Here is a 20,612-nt window from a genome sequence, read left to right as displayed (position 1 = left end):
GCCAGTGCACCCCCAGCTCTTCCTGTGCACCCCAATCTCCTGTACCCCTATCCCTGCCAGTGCGCCCCCAGCTCTTCCTGTGCACCCCAATCTCCTGCACCCCCAGCCCTACCAGTGCGCCCCCAGCTCTCCTCGTGCACCCCAATCTCCTGCACCCCCATCCCTGCCAGTGCACCCCCAGCTCTTCCTGTGCACCCCAATCTCCTGCACCCCCATCCCTGCCAGTGCGCCCCCAGCTCTTCCTGTGCACCCCAATCTCCTGCACCCCCAGCCCTGCCAGTGCGTCCCCAGCTCTCCCAGTGCACCCCAATAGCTGGCATCCCTGTACCCCCAGCCCTATCAGTGCGCCCCTAGTTCTTCCCGTGCACCCCAATCTCCTGCACCCCATCCCTGCCAGTGCACCCCCAGCTCTTCCTGTGCACCCCAATCTCCTGTACCCCCAGCCCTGCCAGTGCACCCCCAGCTCTCCCTGTGCACCTCAACCTCCTGCACCCCCATCCCTGTACCCCATCCCTACCAGTGCGCCCCCAGCTCTTCCCATGCACCCCAGTCTCCTGTACCCCCAGCCCTGCCAGCATGCCTCTAGCTCTCCCCATGCACCCCAATCTCCTGCACCCCGTCTCTTCCAATTCCCAACCCAGGGAATCTCCATGTGGTGTTATGTGCAGCTGTTCCCCAGCTGCCCCACCCCAGAGCTGGCTGCATCTCAGTGCCAAGCTAGCCACACCCCTGCAGCCCCACCCCAGAGCTAGCTGCATCTCAGCACGGGGCGAACCACTGTCATGCAGGAAGCCCAGGCAAGGGGACAGCGCGAGGGACTAAGGGTGGCTTGGTGGGCTGTGATTCCTGCTCAGCATAGCCCCTTTCCACACATGGTCTGCACCCTGCCCCTCCACTGTCCCAGACATGCAAAGCAGTGAGTTCTGCAGGTCACACAGACTGATGTCCCCCTAACACCTACGGGCTCTCCTCTCCCGCATTAGAGTAATACCACATGAATCTCCGGTGCTGGCTGATGGCCTCTAAGGTACTGGGGTCCAGCTGCTGTGGGTCCATACATGATACCCAGGGGGGGCAATGCTAGAGGGCTGCCCCAGAGCCCAGTGACACCAATAGCCCAAAATTCCTGCTCTGAGCCAGGCTGATAGCCCCCTCCTTGGGGCTGCCTGCAGGGTGTGGAGGGCAGTGGGCATGGCGAATGTAGCCCAGGAGAGATGATGGGGCACCAGCCTCTGAGATGAAGCCAGCTCTGGGGTGGGGCACCCGGGGAACAGCCACATATAACACTGCACAGGGATGGCTTGTCTGGTGCTGGGATGCGGAACAGCCACAGACAACACTGCAAAGAGATAGGATGACCCCCATCACCCCCCCCCCCCACCAGGTTGTGGGCAATAAATCCAGTCCAGCTCTGGCACGTCCATCCACCTGCAACTGCCAGCTGACTTCCCCCCATCTGGCTGCCCCAGCTTCCTTCTCCATCCCCCGCCCCCAGGGCACACGCTCCCCCCAAACACTCCCAGCTCACGCGGCTGGCCAGCAAACCACCATCCCCCTGCTGGCTGCAATGCTGCACTGGCCACAATCCACCACCTGGGCACCTGGCCGCATTGACTCCAATGGAGTGACCCCATTGCAGGCAGGGCATGACTCCGGACTGACCCCAGGGATCTGGGAGCAGAATCCAGCCCTGTCCCCACTGCTGTTGGGAGTGACTCCAGGGGCAGGGGGCGAGGCTCAGCGTTCAGTCTGGGCACAAGGAGATCTGGCTGGTATTTGTGAGTCGCTCTGCAGACAGATTTCAGCTACACCCTTGGCCCATTGCCCTGGTTTGCTCTGGATGTGCCCAGCCCTGCAGGCGATCTCTCCACTTGGCTTCCCAGAGCCCCTGGCTTCTCCAGCTCCACCTCAGCTGTGTGGCTTCTCCTGGGGCCACGGCCTCCCTGCCCCACCCACGAGCATGAAACTCACCGGCACTGGGGAGGAATGGAAAGTGAAACCCGGGTGGGGGAACCTTCACTCCCCAGCCGGGCGTCCAGGGAGGTTTCAGTCTGCCCTGGCAGCTCCTCTGCCCAGCTGGGCCTGGGCCAAGGAGGGGTCGGAGGAGTGTGAGCCCACAGAGGGGGCTGTGTGCACAGAGGCTGGTGCAGCAGGTACGTGGGAGCGCCTGGGATGGAGGGGGATTGGTGGCCATGGAGCAGTGGATCATCTGTTGGGGGCTGCTGGCACAGCCAAGGGCCAGACACAGCACTGGCGTTGGCACCAGTCACCCATTTCGGGCCCAGGGCAAGGGCGGCACAGGCTGGCCAGCACCCTGTGGAGGGAACATCTCTCCTCCTGCTCCCAGCCCCCCCCCAACCACTAGACCCCACTGTCCTCCCAGAGCCAGGAATAGAACCCAGGAGTCCAGTCTGCTGGTGCCCACTCTACCCACCACCTGGCGCTGTCTCTAGCAGAGCTCCAAGACCAGGCGTGGGCAGTGAGCCGTTCCTGGCCCCTCTGCACTGCTGCAGGCTTCGCTGTCGACCTGCCGGGCGCTCCAGGCCACGATGGGATCAGTCTTGGCTGTCTGGGGAAGACTCTCAAGCAAGCTTGGTGTGCCGGTGGCCTTCGGGGGCAGAGCTGAGAGATGCCTCCAGCCCCTAACCAGCGACACCAAGGCAGGGGAGAGAGCCAAGCTGTGCCCTGAGGGGCCTGTGGTGAGGACGGAGCCGAGACCCCCCCACCGGGGCCCACGGGGAGCCCCCCCGGAAGCCCGATGCACAGAGACCTTGTTCATTACACTGCCAGAGATGGACCTGTGGGAGCAGCTTTTGGGGGTCCTGGTGCCCTCCCTCTGGCAGGTGATGGCCAACGGGCACTGCCAGGGGGATGCTGGCACCCTGGCCCTCTCCGGCCCCCGAGAGGCAGCACTGGCTGCCAAGGTGGCAATCAGTGAGCTGCTGATCCTGGTGGGCAGGGCAGTGCCCTCGGTGGGCCGGTTCTTCCATCCGTGCCCAGAGCTCAGCCTGTTCCTCGGGGAGGGAGATGGCGCTGGACTCCGGGCGGGCGCTGTGGTGAGGCTGGGTGGCAAGTCTGACCCGGACAGCGGGGCCAGCGTGGTGACCTGGAGGGCGCTGAGCCGGCGAGGGGCTCCTCACGCCCACCTGGAAGTCTGCTCCCCGCCAGGGGCTGTGGGACTGGCAGCCGGGGCAGTGCTGCTGACCCTGGAGGCTGCGGCCCGGCTGCAGGTCACCTCTGTGGCCATCCGTGTGGACTTGGAAGGTGCGTGGCTGGTGGAGGCCGTGGCTGAGGCCATCAACATCTTTGCCTGGAGCCGCCCCACCACCCCCCTGAGCAGCATCTCTGTGGTGGCTGCTGATGGGGCCCTGGTGGCCACCTTCCAAAGGGCATGTTCCAAGCGGTGGCCGCTTGGCGAGAGCCAGCAGGAGCTGCTGGGGAATGTCCTTCGGGCCCAGGAGAGAGTCTGCACTCAGGTGGTCAGCGGGTCCCTCACCAGCCAGAAGGTCAGTGCCTTGGTTAGAGGGGGGCTGGGAGCCAGGACTCCTGGTTTCTCTCCCGGCTCTGGGAGGGGAGTGGTGTCTAGTGGTTAGAGCAGGGAGGGGGCTGGGAGCCAGGACTCCTGGGTTCTATCCCTGCACTGAGAAGGGTGTGGTGTCTAGTGGTTAGAGCAGGTGGGGTTGGGAGCCAGGACTCCTCGGTTCTATCCCTGCACTGGGAGGAGTGTGGGGTCTAGTGGTTAGAGCGAGGGTGGGGGGCGGGAGGGGGGATGAGTGCCAGGATTCCTGGGTTCTATCTCTAGCACCTTCTTTCCCAGCTGCTCTGTAGGAAGACAGTCTCTCTAGGGCTCACCTTGTTTGGAGCCTCCCAGGGCCGTTGTCCCCAGGCCCAGAGGGGGGAGCGGTGAGCCCCCAAGAAGTTGATCCAAGCATCTGTTGACGCTCCTTGGCTCTGTGTTGGGGACAGACGGATGTGCTGGTGCTGCCGGTGGTGCTGGAGACAGATGGGCTGGAGTGGTGCCCTCAGGAGGTCCAGGCCCTGGCCGAGAGGGCGCTGGGAGCTGCAGGCCACAGCAAGGCGCTCCAACCAGGGAAGGTGCTGACGGTGCCAGGCACGGCCCTCCCGGATCTGCACTGCAAAGCGCTGTACCTTGTGCAGCTGGATGGCGAGGCACTGCAGCAGCAGGGGGCGCCAGAGGTAATGGGGGGGCCACCCCATACCCCATGGATCTCTGCTGTAGCCCCTGGATCTCCCCCATTACCGAGCTCCACTAGATGCCTGAGACAGGACGTAGCAAGGGGGTTAGGTGCCTAGACAGGCCTTAGCAAGTCTAAGGGCCAATGAGGGGCTACTCTGTCTTTAGGCTCCTAAACCCCTTGGTACAGCAATATCATGCTGTAGAGCAGGTCGGCAGTTCTCCACCTAGCGTTGTTCCAAACCAAACAGCATCCTGGGGAAATTGACGTATTTCGGTTTTTCATAGAAAAGCCAATAAACCGTAAAGTTGTGGCAAACATTTTCCCTCCACCGTAGCTGGTTTGTTAGGGAAAATCAGAATCTTTTCATGGAATCATAGAATATCAGGGTTGGAAGAGACCTCAGGAGGTCATCTAGTCCAACCCCCTGCTCAAAGCAGGACCAACACTAACTAAATCATCCCAGCCAGGGCTTTGTCAAGCCTGACCTTAAAAACCTCTAAGCAAGGAGATTCCACCACTTCCCTAGGTAACCCATTCTAGTGCGTCACCACCCTCCTTTTCTCTAAGTCCTAGGAAAATTGGAAAGTCTTTCTTTCCCCAAAACGGATTCTCTCCCCCAAACTGAAAAGTTTGACCAAAACCTGAATGTAAGAACACAAGAACAGCCATACTGGATCAGACCAAAGGTCCATCTAGCCCAGTATCTTGTCTTCCAGCAGTGGCCAATACCAGCTGCCTCAGAGGGAATGAACAGAACAGGGAATCATCAAGTGATCCAGCCCCTGTCGCCCATTCCCAGCCCCTGACAGACAGAGGCTAGGGACACCCTTCCTGGTTAATAGCCATTGTTTTACCATTTTGTTTTAACATCAGCAGGTTTTGTAAACTGAACATTTGTGCTGAGCCCCCAGAGGTGTAACTGAAAAGCAGCCGGGTTGCTGGAAACAGTTTCTGAAAACTAATTTTTCCCCACCAAAAATGAAACTTTTACTGAAGCCGTTGCTACGGGCAGTTTCTGAAAAGCAAAAATATATCTTGAAAACCAAAAGAACTTGCCAGTGGGCTCCCAGTTTCCCTGGCATCCATAGAGACTTCCAGGGGAGAAAAGCCTGGGAGTTCTCACGGGCTAATGAAGCCAGGAAAGAAAGGTGTTAGATCATCCTCAAAGCTAAGATAGCAGCGAATCCGAAATACCTTGTGTTTCTTAGCCTCTATTGCCAGCTGGGTGCTGCATAACGGACAGACATCGCCCATCTGTCTCCTCTCTCCTCGAGTTCCCACTTCCAGAACTGGAGGCCTCGCTGAAGGAATATCAGCTTACTTCTCTGATAGATAGATAGATAGGAAGGAAACTCTTCCTACATATTCCCATAATCTATTCCCCCATGGTTCTCGGTCCCTGCAGGTCATGCGCCAGATGGTGCGAAGCTGCCTCTGTTCCATGTACGGCACGTTCCTGGAGTCCGTGTCCTTCCCACTGCTGGGGACCGGTCAGACCCTGCCAGCCATTCTGGAGGAAATCAGCTGCTTCCTGGAGCACCATCCCAACACCTGGATGAAACTGGTGCAAATCGTCCACCTTCTGGGGCTGCCGGCTCCTTGCCCGGTAAATGGGGCAGGTCACCTGGGGGGAGAGGTGGGGAGTTGCAGGGCAGGACTCCTAGGTTCCATCCCTGGCTTTGGAGGGGGGTGTAATTGTTAGAGCTCAGGGGTTGGGGCAGGCTGGGAGTCAGGACTCCTGGGTCCTATCCCCAGCTCTGGGACATGCGTGGCTCATAAATAAATTGACCCCTTTCTTGCCCTCCCTGGCAGGTGGCTGAAGAGCCCAGCACTTCGGCTGGTAAGAACCCGGGACTCTCCCAGGTGCATTGAGCGTGATACTGGTGCCCCCTTGCCGTTACCTGCGTTCCAGGGCCTGTGGCAGAGCGCCCTCTGCTGGACCTGCATCTCTCCCCTTGGCCTCTTTGGCACAGGCCCTGCTCCCTGGTGCTTCTCAGAAATGGGGCTCCCAGGAGCAGCGCTGACCCCCCAAGCTCTCCAGCTGTGGGCCGCTGCGGACAACTCCCCTACTCGCAGCCCCCCTGGCCTTCCACCACCCCAAGGAGAAGGCAGCTGGGTGGTTGCTGTGCCCCAGCACCAGCTGTGTGACTCAGGCTGGGAGCCATCAAAGGCAGCAACTGCCAACCTCTTGTTTGGGTTCCCGGGGGGTGGGCATGTCCCCGGTTCCCCAGATCACCAGGGTCAGCCATACTGAACTTCTGCATCGCCACCGCACCCCTGACTGCTGGGGGGAGAGCGCCCCCTGCTGAAGTCCTGCTCCCTGTAGCACAGCACCCCCTAGTGTTGTAATGGGGCCAGCACTGATTGTTGGGGGAGAGCACCCCCTGCTGAGCCCCCCTCAGCACCATTTGAGGTATTTCAGAAGGACTCAAGGGTATCTAACCCCCCCCATGTAGCTTCATCCCCCCTATTGTACAGTCCACGGCAGTCGGATGCCCAACTCCCCAGGGCCAGTCCCCTCCCAGCTCCCCGGCGGGTCCCAGTCATTCTCCTCTCTCCTCGCAGAGGCCGTGGGGTTCTGCTGGCCAGAACACCCCCTCTTTCTTCGTTACGTGGACGAGAGCCCAGCCGTGCAGCGAGAGTTCAAGAGACGCCTGGAGGAGGCCGGCTACGGGTTCCGGGCCTGTCCCCACTGGGGAATCCTGACTTTCCTGGCATTGGCCAGCCCCGAGGAGCCATGCGGCTGGGAAGCGGCATTTCGCTCGGTGCGCCAGCGTTACGTGGTGCATCACGAGGGCCAGGAGGACCTACTGGAGGCCCTGGCTGCCGAGCCGTCCCTGGTGGAGGAGTTCGGGTCCATCCGGGTCTATGACGGGGGGGACTTTGTCGGCTTGATCAGGGAGATGGCACCGTTCCTCCGGCGCCTGGCTGTGAGGGCCTTCCAGAGGCAGCTGGTGAGCTGGGAGTACCCAGCCGAGCCACTGCCCAGGTGGGTCATCGTCAAGGACATAGTGGAGAAGGAGCTCCCTGCCCCCCACATCAGCATGGAGCTTCGACAGGGCTCCCCAGCTATCATCATCTTCCGGGGACCCCGCCGGCAGGTGGCCGAGGCGGAGAGCCGGTGCCAGCAGCTGCTCAGAGCGTTCCGGGTCCTATCGGTGCCCGTCTCGCCTCTCCAGGCACGCTTCATCCAGGAGCACCGAGAGGATGTCTTCACCCCCAGCTTCTTCCTGGACCGGGGCATTGCCGCCGTCCTAGATCTCCCCACTGCTGTCTCAGGGACCGAGCTGGCCTGGGACCTCCATGCTGGGCTGGCGCCCTCTGAGGGCGTCTCGGTGGCTGGGCTGGAGCAGGAGAAGCTGCAGCATGCGGCGGAGCTCCTGGGGGGCCTGGTGGGCTGCCACACGGTGCCAATCGAGGAGGGCGTGCGCTGGGCCACACAAGGTCAGGAGTGGGCCGAGCTGCTGGCCGGGCTGGGTGCCCGGGGGGATGTGGCCCTGCACTGTGCCGCGAGCCGGGAACAGGTGGTGGTAGTGGGCTTCCAGCCCTGTGTGGTCCAGGCAGAGGCGGCCGTCCGGGAGTATCTGCGGAGTAACTCACCGGCTGAGGAGCATCTGGACGTCCGCCGGCCGGAGCTGGCAGAAGCTGGGGCAAAGCTGCTGCACTTGATGGACTGGGAACACCTGCAGGTCACCATCCAGCTGCACCCCAACACTCGGGTGCTGTCCCTGGGGCTGCGGGGCCTCCTGCGCCACCTGCCACTGGCCAGAAGAGCCATCAAGGCTGACCTGGACTCCCTGGTGTTGGGCACGGTGCCCATCAGGGGCCGGGCCTTGGGCGAGTACCTCTGTGGGGAGGGGGGGACCCTCCTGCAGGACTTGGCCCAGCAGCTCTGGTGCGTGGTGAGCCTGCGAGGAGCCCCCCCTACAAATGGCCCCTCCAGCTCCTGTGGACAGGTCAGAGCTGTGGGGGGCAGGTTGCCCAGGGTTGATGGGTTTGTCAGAGTCAGAGACCTGGAAGCTGGTGCTACGAGAACTGGGAAAGGGGCAGTCTGGGCTGAGAGGACAGGACTCCTGGGATCTGTCTCATGTCTGAGAGGGCAGTGAGGTCTAGTGGGTGGAGCAGGGGAGCTGGGAGCTAGGACTCCTGGGTTCTCTGCTGGCTCTGGGAGGGGAGTGGGGTCTAGTGGGTGGAGCAGGGGGGACTGGGAGCTAGGACTCCTGGGTTCTTTGCCGGCTCGAGGGGGGGAGTGGGGTCTAGTGGTTAGAGCAGGAGCTAGGGCGGTATGTGCGGGTTCCTGGGTTCTATTCTCTGCTTTGCCCCAGACTTCCTGCCTCCCTCCTGCTCTTTGTGCCTCAGTTTCTGGGTCTGCGAACCTGGTGAGTGGCCCATCCCCCCCGACCAGCTGTCTGTGTCCCCTGGGCAGGGCAGGGCATCTGAGGCTGGGCACGGGGGTTTGGGGGAGCAGCACAGCCATGGGCTGCATGGAGGTGCCAGTGCGCCCTGTGCTCTCTTCACCCAGCTCTGTCCTCCTCCTCAGGGCGCAGCTTCGCAGCCTCCCAATGCCCCAAGGAAGCCCCCGAAAGTGAAGGCAGGTAAGAGCAATGCAGGGACCTGGAGGACTGGGCTGCACTGCCAGTCCATAGCCCCCTGCTAACCTAGCCCTGGGCCCCCTCCAGCTCTGCCAGTACCCCTCACTTCTAACCCGCTGCCCCTGCTAACCGAGCCCCACTGGTGCTGACCCACCTATTCAGGACTCCTCTCTGCGTTCCCAGGGGCCCCCAAGGGGCTGGAGCTCCGCGTGGTGGGCCGAGAGCCTGACGTGGGCCGGGTGAAGGCAGCCGTGGCCGGCTTCGTGGCCCAGTTCCACGATGAAAGTATCTGCAACATGGAGCTGATGGCCTTTGGCACCCAAACCCTGCGAGAGCTCAGCCAGGCCTCGCTGTACCACTTCCCCGTCAGCCTCCAGCGCCTGCCGGGCAATGTGCTGCGGGTGCGGGGCGCCTGGGAAGACGTGGCCAAGGCCGTGGCCGCTGTCCATGCCAGGATCCAGGCTGCCCAGCGCCAGCGGGTGGAGGCCGAGGTGCTGTATGGGCTGGTGAAGTGGCAGCACCTGGCCCTGGCCTGTTGGCGTCCCTTCAGTGTGGCCACCAACCAGCGGCTGGAGACGGTGTACGCCAGCGGGGAGCGCCGGGTGGAGATCGAGTGGGACGGACAGCGGGCAGAGATCGACCTGCTCAAGGCAGTGGCCGTTGTGCGGGGCACTGGGGCCCCCATCCGCCTCCGTCGGGAGATCTGCCTGTGGGGTGAGAGGAACTGAAACCCTTCCAAAGTCACCCCCCCACTACTCCCACTGCTGGACAGAAGGGCACCAGCTCCCATCCGACCTCAGGGGACTGAGACTGGGGCAGGGAATGGGGCATGGGGCCTTTTCCCTCCCAGGGGCACCAGCTCCCATCTGGCCCCAAGGCAGGGACTGGGCCTGGTGCGGTTCCCCACCGATGGACCCCGTCTCTCGTTGCAGACAGGTGCCTCGCCCCGCACTGGGAGCCCATGGGCGAGAGCCTGGTGAGGCTGGTGGAGCTGGCAGAGGGCTCGGAAGAGTACAGGGAGGTGGCCAAGGGGTTCAAGCAGACGGCCCCAGACTACTGCATCCTCAATGTGAGTGTGAGGGGCTGGGGCTGAGAGACACCCCCTGTGGGTCCTAGAGCCCAGTCAGTGGGAGGGGGGATCTGTCCTAGACCCAGCTGGGGGGGGGAGGGCTCAGTGAGTGGGAGCTTCCCTGGCCCTGCCTGGAGGGGGGGGATAGACATCCTTGGAGGGCTGTCCACGGGGGGCAGGAAGGCCAGATGGCTGTGGCCATTGGGGGTGTCCCCTGACAAAACTGCAAGGGATTGGGGACCCGGGACTGAAGCTCAGGCCAGGGCGGGATGGGAAGACCCTGAAAGGCTAGATGCCCCCCCACCACATGGGGGTGCCCTTAGCAGTTCCTGGCCCTGCCCACGGTCCCTGCCCTGCCCCCCTGCAGATCCAGAGGGTGCAGAACTGGGTCCTGTGGGTCTCCTACTGCTGGCAGCGCCGCTGGATGGAGGAGAAGAACCGGCCGGGCGAACTCAACGAGCGTCTCCTCTACCACGGCACGTGGCCAGAGAACCGGCGCTCCATCCAGGAGATCGGCCTCAGGATCACCTGCCGCAAGGGTGGGGCTGGGCCCCTGGGGGGGCCGTGGGGCTGAGGGCACCAGGATTGTATGCCATCTCCCCTCCCCGGGCCATCCAGTCCTGCCCTGGGCCCGGATGGGAACCGAGGCCCCATGTCCCATTCCCCACCTCTCTGAGCCGGCCAGTCCCTGCCCTGAGGCTGGATGGGAACCGGCGCCCCTAGAGGAGAAAGGCCTCTTCTCCCATTCCCCATCCCCCTGAGCCAGCCAGTCCCCTGCCCTGAGGCTGGATCGGGGCCGGTGCCCCCTTTAGGGGAAGGGCCCTATGTCCCATTCCCTGCCCCCTTAAGTCAGCCAGTCTCAGCCTGGTGTGGTTCAGGGTTGGCGCTCCCTCAAACGACATGGCCTCGTGTCCCGTCTCTCAGTGTCTGGGGGTGACTGTTCTGTTCTCTCCTTTCTCACAGTGGGAATCTACGGCAAGGGCCTGTACTTCTCAGTGGAGGCTGCGCAGTCAGCGGACTACGCTAAGCCTGACGCCCGCGGGCACCGCTTTATGTTCCAGGTGCGGGTGCTGACGGGGCAGTTCACCCAGGGCAAGGAGAACATGGTGCTACCCCCAGAGAAGCCGGATGGGGGCGGGCGTTACGACAGCGTGGTCAACGCGGTCTCCTGCCCCAGCATCTTTGTCACCTTCTTCGATGACCTCACCTACCCCGAGTACCTCATCACCTTCCAGGACACCAGGCCACCCCTGAACTGAGAACAGTGCTGCCCTGGGACAGGCCACGGGACCTGGGCACTGCTTGCCTGGCAGCCAAAGAACAGCCATGGGACCAGGAAGCACTGGGCATGGAACGTGTGCACGTGTATACTCGTGCACTGGTTGGATTCAGAACTGCTCAACTGCATGTCCCCGGCCCTACACTGTTGACAGCTAATGGAGATTCTCCAGAGCATTCCCAGCATTCCCAGCTCCAGCAGAGAGTGCTGACTGGGCCATGGGATGGGGGAGAACGATAAGCTGAGACACATTCTGCTGCCCCCTCCTGGAAGGTGTTGCGCCGCTCAGCTGTGTGTCATCAGCCCAGCACAGCTGCCCACAAGTGGGGATTCTCCATTTGCCAACAGCTGAGGGAACATCCGGCTTGTTTCTGAGAGGCTGTATCATTTCCTGTTACAATCTCCTGGCTGTTTCAGTCCTGCGGGCCTGGCTCAGGGAAGGGCCCAGCATCTTGTCGATCCAGCTGCACCCATGAGGAGGAGGAATGCCGGCAGGAGAAGAGGGTTATAATTTCGTATAAATCAACATATTTCACAGAAAGCAGGGGACTCTCAAGGAGTTTTCTGGATAGGAAAAAGCACATTGCAACGAACATTTTCACTGTTTTCCAATTTCAATTTGTGTCTTGATTCTGTTGTCACATATCTGAAAAAACAAACATACATTTTTGGATTATTTTACCCCCACCGTTTTCTTCTTTTTAAACATTTTCCCCGCTGGACATGCAGGTGAGGGGACTTACATTGTCCCTCTAATCCAGTGGGCTCCAAACTGTGGGGCGGGCCCCTCAAGGGGGGTGGAACATTGTGGGGGCCACGGCACGCCTGGGGCAACCTGTGGGGGGTGGGGAGTGAATGCCACAGAGCCCCGCTCTGCGCCCAGCTCCACTCCGTCCCCAGCTCCAGCCTCTGCTCCCCTCCCAGCCCTTGGCCCCAGCTTAGAGTTGCCAGATGTCGGTTTTTGTCTGGAAAGTCCAGTGAGAAAGGGGACCAGGCAGTGTCCGGTAAGCATTGCTGTATTGCAGCATACAGCATTGTAGTAACCAGCCTCTGCCACCGGGGGACAGGAAGCCTGGAGGAGCATTTAGGGATGGCTCTGGCAAAAGAGGTACTGGCTGCTCCCCTGTCCTGCCCCAAGTGCGACTCTTCCTCCTCGACCCTGCCCCAGCCACCCCTTGCCCTCCCACCCCAGCTCCTGGGGGATTGCGGACTAGATAAGGTGGGGGGAACACTGAAAAAGTTTGGGGACCACTGCTCTAGTCCTAGATCCTTTCTACATACGACACCAGATCAATGATCCGCCCAGCCCAGCGACCCTTCTACGTGCCTGCCCTGATGCATGGGTCCCTTCAGTCTCTCCTGTCCAAGTGGCTCCACTGTGGATAAATAATGAAAGGGTCTGGGGCCTGGATGAGCGTGACTCCATAGCCTGGTGGGCTGGGCTCTCACACGGGCCGAATCTCCTGCTCCAATGACTCAGGAGAGACTTAGAGATCCCTGACCATTGAGTTAAGTGACACCACCCGCTCCTCCAGCCACAGTTTGGATGGGACCCGCTTCTATAGCCCAAGTCTAGGGTTCAGGAGCCTAAGCACAGGTATGGAGCGGGGCCTACAAGGGCTGCCAGGTTGGGTGGGACAGATTCCGGGAGGTTTCAACCCATGACATGAGTGTTCATTAAAGAGGAATCTTTCATTTCTGGTGACTCCCGGGTGAATCTGGAGGGCTGGTGGCCCTGGGGCCTACGTGCGATGCCTGTGATGAAGGGTTAGCACAGAGGGCAGCCTATTCCGGACTGCACCAGCTTTTGTGCTACTTTCTGGCCAGCAGCCCTGCCAGGACACCTCGCTGACCGACTGTCACTGCAAGCCATCCAGGCTCCAGCTTGGGGCAATCAGCATTCAGTGTCTCCTCCTGCAGCCCACCCCCAGATAACCACAGACTGGGGCCTGTAAAGGAAGGGGAAGACCAGCTTGACCAGTTGGGATGAACTTCACCCTTTGGACTGGGCGTCATACGAATGGCCATACTGGGTTTGACCAATGGTCCATCTAGCCTAGGGTCTCTTCTTTGCCAGAAGCTGGGAATGCGCGACAGGAGATGGATCACTTGATGATTTACCTGTTCTGTTCATTCCCTCTGGGGCACCTGGCCACTGTTGGAAGACAGGATACTGGGCTAGATGGACCTTTGGTCTGACCCAGTATGGCTGTGCCTATGTTCTTATGTTCTTCTAGACCAGGTGCTGCAGTGGGAATGAACAGAACTGGGCAATTCATCTAGTTATCAGCCAGTCCTAGCTTCTGCCAGTCAGAGGCTTAAGGATACCCTGAGTATGACCCCTTTGCACCGAGATAGGGCCCTAGTTAAGAGCTGGGGCCTGCTGTGTGGGGGGGGAGGGTGAGAGTGCCATCTCCACAGAAGGTTGCAGGGGAGAGTGGCCAGGAGGAACGCTGCTCAGCATGACAGTTCCTTGCTGATTCCACAGGAGTTAAAATAGAGATCCAGAGACAAGGCAGAACTCTGAGGAAGGGCGGATGAGTGACTGTGGGGCTCAAAGAGCAGAATCCAAGTCAAGAGAAGCTAGATGGCAGGGTCTGCTGTCCCTGGAGTGGGCATCAGACAAGAGATCTCAGCACCGGAGTGTCCCTGTGACTCAGTTCCACCCAGATCCAGTTGGCTTGGAAGAGAGAGTCAGAAACTGCGTCTTCTCTCTTTGCTGTTCGTTCTCCTTCCCTTTTTGTGCGTGTGTCTTGATTTGTCTTCTAGGAATCAGACCTGACTTTAACAAGAGCAACCACAGCTGCAGCCCATCTCCACGAACGTCTTCTCTTTTCCCCCAAAGGACGGTATCACCATTTTTGATAGCATCCAAGAAACACAGGGGGCTTTTCTTTCTAAAAACTCTCTCCAGCTACAGGGCCAGGGAGCAAGGGGTGATATTCAACTGAAAGCTTGACTTAATACTTCACATTTCAAACACTTCCACTCTTCAGCCTCCTTTTCTGTATCTTTAATGGAAGCTTAATGAAAGAGTTTTAATGGCATGTTAATTGTGCTGTGGAAAACATTGTGGGGAAATGACTTTTCAATATATAAAAGCAGCAAAGGGTCCTGTGGCACCTTATAGTCTAACAGACGTATTGGAGCATGAGCTTTTGTGAATGAATACCTGCTTTGTCGGATGACATGCATCTGACGAAGTGGGTATTCACCCACAAAAGCTCATGCTCCAAAACGTCTGTTAGTCTAAAAGGTGCCACAGGACTCTTTGCTGCTTTTACAGATCCAGACTAACACGGCTACCCCTCTGATACTTTCAATATGTAGTTTTTCACATTTTGTTTTCTAAGGAATAAAATGAGATACTTGCTTCTCGTGCAGATGGCAAATTGGTTCTCTTTGTGTGTGGGTGAAACTAATAAAGCTAGAAGTACACACATGGACAAATAGGTACTAGATGGACCACAAAATGAGAAAGACTATATAGTATAATGGGCCACAGAGGGACTTGACAGCTATACTGTATAATGGGCACTAGGGGAAGCAGAGGATGGGGCCAGGGAAGGGGCAGCTGTACTGTATAATGGGCACTAGGGGCAGCAGATGGTGGGGGCAGGGAAGGGGCGGTTATTCTGTATGATGGGCACTAGGACAAGCAGAGGGTAGGGGTGGGGAAGGTGTGGCTATACCGTATAATGAACACTAAATGTCATTAGGGGTTGTTATGAATGTCAGATAGTAAATGGCTACACAGTGTAATAATTGAGAAAGACAAAGGTAGGTGATGTGATATCTTTTACTGGAGCAACTTCTGTTGGTGAGACAGATAAAGTTTTCGGCTACAGAGAGCTCTTCTAGGAAACGCACTCAGGGCTTGGCTACACTAGAGAGTTGCAGCGCTGGTGAGGGGGTTACAGCGCTGTAACTTAGGATGTGGCCACACTTGCAAAGCACGGCCAGCGCTGCAACTCCCTGGTTGCAGCGCTGGCTGTACACCCGGTCGAGCCTCGGGTGTAGGGATTCCAGCGCTGGTGATCCAGCGTTGGTCAGCAAGTGTGGACGCCCACCAGCGCTTTTATTGACCTCCGGGGTATAAGGAGGTATCTCAGCATACCTTAGAAGCCTCTCTGGTAATCATGCACACTCCACTGCCCTGGGCTCAGCTGACCCCTCCTTTAAATGCCCCGGGAATTTTAAAAATCCCCTTCCTGTTTGCTCAGCCAGGGGTGGAGTGCAATCAATCATTTAATCAATCAGCGACCATGCCTCCACGCCCCAAACGAGCCCCAGCGTGGAACAATTCCGAGCTGCAGGACCTCATCAGTGTTTGGGGTGAGGAAGCTGTGCAAACACAGCTGCGCTCCAGAAGGAGAAATTATGATACCTATGGGCAGATATCGCAGTCCTTGCTGAGAAGGGGCCATGAACGGGACGCGTTGCAGTGCAGGGTCAAAATAAAAGAGCTGAGGAGTGCTTACTGCAAAGGCCGTGAGGGAAATTGCCGCTCAGGAGCTGCCCCTACAACCTGCCGTTTTTACAAGGAGCTGGATGCCATACTTGGGTGTGACCCCACTGCCAATCCGAGGACCACGATGGAGAGTTCAGAGCAGGGAGAAGTGGGGGAGGGTGTAGAGGAAGCCGACAGTGAGGCTACTGGTGTGGAGGGATACACCCCGGAGTCCCAGGAGGCATGCAGCCAGGAGCTCTTCTCAAGCCAGGAGGAGGCTAGCCAGTCGCAGCAGCTGGAAGTTGCTGGTGAGGAAGAAACTGAGGAGCGTGCTCGGGTAAGCAGATTTTTATGTTTTGGGAGAGGAGGGTTTGGGTTATGGCTGCCTGCATGCATGCCTACACGTGGAATAGCCCATTGATTTGCTCTATCACGTCTCTGTAATCTGCCTCGGTAATCTCTTGAAAAGTTGCAGCCAGAGCGTGCGCAATGTGCTTTCTCAAGTTTATCGGGAGAGCCACCGTGGTCCTTGTCCCGGTCAGGCTAACTCGTCCGATCCACTGTGCAGCGAGGGGTGGGGGGACCATGGCTGCACACAGGCAAGCTGCATAGGGGCCAGGGCGGAATCCACATTGCTGTAGAAGACCCTCCCTCTCTTCCCAGGTAACACGCAGCAGTGATATGACTGGCAGTAGGAAACCCTGTTGAGAATTTAGGGATACTTGAGTGCAGGGTGCCAGGTTCGCGTTCCCCCCCCAGCCCTGCGGTGCGTTCCGGTCTCCACACCCCCTTCCCAGCAGGCAGCCAGCCCCGCGGTGCGCTCCGGTCTTCCCCCCATCTTCCCAGCATGTAGCCAGCCCCGCGGTGCACTCCGGTCTTCCCCCCCTCCCAGCAGGCATCCAGCCCTGCGGTGCGCTCCGGTCTTCCCCCCCCCCAGCAGGCATCCAGCCCCGCGGTGCGCTCAGGTCTCCCCACCCCCTTCCCAGCAGGCAGCCAGCCCCGCAGTGCGCTCCGGTCTTCCCCCCCCCCCCAGCAGGCATCCAGCCCCGCAGTGCGCTCCGGTCTCCCCACCCCCTTCCCAGCAGGCAGCCAGCCCCGCGGAGCCCTCCGGTCTTCCCCTCCCCCCTTTCCCAGCACGTAAACAGCCCCACGGTGCGCTCCGGTCTTCCCCCACCCTTCCCAGCAGGCAGCCAGCCCCGCAGTGCCCTCCGGTTTTTCCCCACCCTTCCCAGCAGGCAGCCAGCACAGCTGTGCATTTCCCGCCCCCCTCACCAGCAGGCCGGCAGTTACGCAGACCGCCCCCACCCGCCAGCAGCTTGCCACCTTCCTGTTCACTACTGTCCCTGTGCAGGACACCAGCTACCTCCTGTACCCAGTGCAGATAAACCCCAGTGACCCATCGGTCAATTGCCCCTCCCAGGTGCACTAGGGGCAGAAACACTCACCCCATTGCTCGCCATGCCTTAGCTTCCCTGGCCTCTCTGTGTTATGTGAGGTATGTGGGAAGGATGCTACAAAAAGTCTAAAAACTCCTTCACTGTGTGATAATAAACAATATAGCCTCTGTGTATTACATGTTTCTATCTATGTTTTTTTTAGTGACCTTGACTAATGCAGCCGGATCACCGGCCTCACGTCGGTTGCAGAACTTGAGAAAAAATCCCCGAAAATCAAAAGAAGAATTGATCAAAGCAGTTATGATTCACTACAACAGAGAAAGTAGGAAGACGCAGGAATGGAGAGAGAAAATGTATGAATGGAGGCAAACAGAAAGCAGGAGAAAGGAATTGGCTATCAAAAAAACCTCAAAGCAGATGATAAGCCTCCTGGCTTGCCAAACTGAGTCTTTCGAGTCTCTCGTAGCCATGCAGGCAGATCTGTACCGTGGTAACCCACACCCCTCCCAAAGCTCTCTTTCTTGTTCCCCAGTATTTGCACAAAACACCTTTCTCCAGCAGCCAGTTTCTTATTACCCCCAGCTGCCCCCAACACCTGTACGATCACCTACCAGCCCTGATAACTATAATTCTTACCCTGTGCACTCCACCCCCATTACCCTGCAGCATAGTAATCCTGAAGTGCAGCAGACATTGAACTGTAATCAAAACAGGACATATTCAAACATCTGAATGAACAGTCCACCACCCTAACCCCCCTGGCCTTTTATGTACTGTACTTTGAATAAAGGATTTTATGGCTTTTACAATACGTTTTATTATTGCAGGAAGTGGTAAATATTGTACCCCAAGGTAGAACAAAGCACAGCAAAGGCACCAAACATTACTGTTGGCTCTCAGCATCAAATTGCTCCCTTAAAGCATCCCTAATCCTTGAAGTCCTTTCCTGGGCCTCCCTAGTAGCCCTGCTCTCTGGCTGTGCAAATTCATCCTCTAGGCGTCGAACCTCGGAGGTCCATTCCTCACTGAATCTTTCACCTTTCCCTTCACAAATATTATGGAGGGTACAGCACGCGGATATAACAGTGGAGATGCTGCTTTCCCCCAAATCTAGCTTCCCATAAAGACACCTCCAGCGGGCTTTCAAACGGCCAAAAGCACACTCCACAGTCATTCTGCACCGGCTCAGCCTGTAGTTGAACCGGTTCTTGCTCCTGTCAAGCTTCCCTGTACACGGTTTCATGAGCCAGGGCATTAAGGGGTAAGCGGGGTCTCCAAGGATCACAGTGGGCATTTCGACGTTCCCTACTGTGATCTTGCGGTCTGGGAAAAAAGTCCCAGCCCTCAGCCTCCTGAACAGGGAACTGTTCCGAAAGATGCGTGCATCGTGCACCTTTCCAGGCCATCCTGAGTAAATGTCAGTGAAACGCCCACGGTGATCCACAAGCGCTTGCAGAACCATGGAGAAATACCCCTTGCGATTAACGTACTCTGATGCCAGGTGGGGTGGTGACAGAATAGGAATATGCGTCCCATCTATTGCCCCTCCACAGTTAGGGAAACCCATTTCTGCAAAGCCATCCACAATGTCCTGCACATTCCCCAGAGTCACAGTTCTTCTTAGCAGGGTGCGATTAATGGCTGTGCAAACTTGCATCAGCACCATTCCAGCAGTGGACTTTCCCACTCCAAACTGGTTCGCCACCGATCGGTAACTGTCTGGAGTTGCCAGCTTCCAGATTGCAATAGCCACCCGCTTCTCCACTGGCAGGGCAGCTCTCAATCTCGTGTCCCTGCGCCACAGGGTAGGGGCGAGCTCAGCACACAGTCCCATGAAAGTGGCTTTTCTCATCCGAAAGTTCTGCAGCCACTGCTCATCATCCCACGCTTGCAGGACAATGTGATCCCACCACTCAGTGCTGGTTTCCCGAGCCCAAAGGCGCCGTTCCACAGTGCTGAGCACGTCTGTTACTGCCACAAGCAATTGAGTGTCTTGAGCGTCAGGCGTTTCAATATCATGGTCTGACTCCTCACTGTCACTTTGCAGCTGAAGGAATAGCTCCACTGCCATGCATGATGTGCTGGCAACATTCATCAGCAAGGTCCTCAGCAGCTCAGGCTCCATTTGTAACAGAAATCTCAGAAATCGCGCTGCAGACTCACAATGCCGCCAAACTGCTCGGAATGTGTAGCAAAGCACCACGGGGCGTTGGAACGGGAAGCGGAAAGACCCGCACACTTCCTTCCCCTTCCCACAAGCCACAGCGCCAAAATGGGACGAGGTGCTCTGTGGGATAGCTGCCCACAATGCACCACTCCCAACAGCGCTGCAACTGCTGTAAATGCGGCCACACTGCAGCGCTGGTAGCTGTCAGTGTGGCCACACTGCAGCACTGGCCCTACACAGCTGTATGAACACAGCTGTAACTACCAGCGCTGCAAAACTGTAAGTGTAGCCATACCCTCAGAGTGTCAAAGGTAAATACACAGTGGAATAGGTCTTTTAGCATAAGGAGTTAGCACATATTGTAAAGGACCTTTCAACGAGAAGTGGCAAGTTAACTTCTCTGCAGTTATAGTACAAAAAATGTGTGTGGTGGGAGGTTAGTGGATATCACGTTGTTGTAATTAGCCATAAGTCCAGTGTCTTTATTACATGTGTAAGCAGACTCAGGATGAGCTCTACCCTGACATCTGGTGGTGAATTATGGCAAGTGTGGAAAAGAACTTCAGGGGCTGATCCTGTTTGCATAGGCACACCCACCCCACCTAGAATGAGCCCATGGTAGCCCAAAAAATGGTCACTTTGACAGCTGTGGGATCCCTAATTTCTCTGTTTCTGGGGCAGGAGGAATCAAGTGGTGTTACTCTGATTATGTGAATGAAGGACTATGAAACTGTTTTATGACAGAGGGTCTCACCATCAACTATGTAGCACTCACTAGACAAGGGACATGGGTTCCAAAAGCAAGTGAATTGAGATAAGTTGGAGACAGATATGTGTATTTGGTAGTATGGGCTTTGTTTGAGGGCCTGGAACACCACTTGCACTTCTTTCTCTCCATTGTTGAGTAGTAGAGCTAATTTTGATTCCATTAGGAGTCTAGTAGAGGCTGCTGAGCTGAATTCATTTTGGATTAATGGTGTATCAGCAGTGGGGTTCCCCTGCTACAACATGAAATCATTAAAAGAGTTAAAATTACTGAGCTGACATCACAGAGTGCTGTGTTAACCAGTGGGGGAGCTTGAAGATATATTGCTAAGTGGCTGGCAGAACTGCAGTTTGCAGGGTGGTTGGAGTGGCCCACGGAACAGGGAGTGGAGCTGAGTGGAGCAGAGCAGAGCAGTTTGCAGGGACGGCTGGAGGAGTGGAGTGGCTGGTGGAGCAGAGTCGTTTGTGGTGAAGACTGTAGCAGACCTCCATGGAGAGACAGTGCAGTTGGGCTCGGACCACGTAAGGTGCCCCTTAACCCCCTGTGTGCCCCCCATTTCACCCAGGCTGAGGGTGTAAAACTTTGCAGATAAACTTTTAAACTCTGGGGTGGCACTGACCAGGGACAGAGACTTTTGGGCTGTTGGACTTTGGGGTGATTGGACATAAGACCCTGAGGGGAAAAGGACACTGC

The sequence above is a fragment of the Gopherus flavomarginatus genome, chromosome 11 (genome assembly GCF_025201925.1).
Source record: "Gopherus flavomarginatus isolate rGopFla2 chromosome 11, rGopFla2.mat.asm, whole genome shotgun sequence".
Taxonomy (NCBI): Eukaryota; Metazoa; Chordata; order Testudines; family Testudinidae; genus Gopherus; species Gopherus flavomarginatus.
This window is presented reverse-complemented; position numbering follows the sequence as displayed.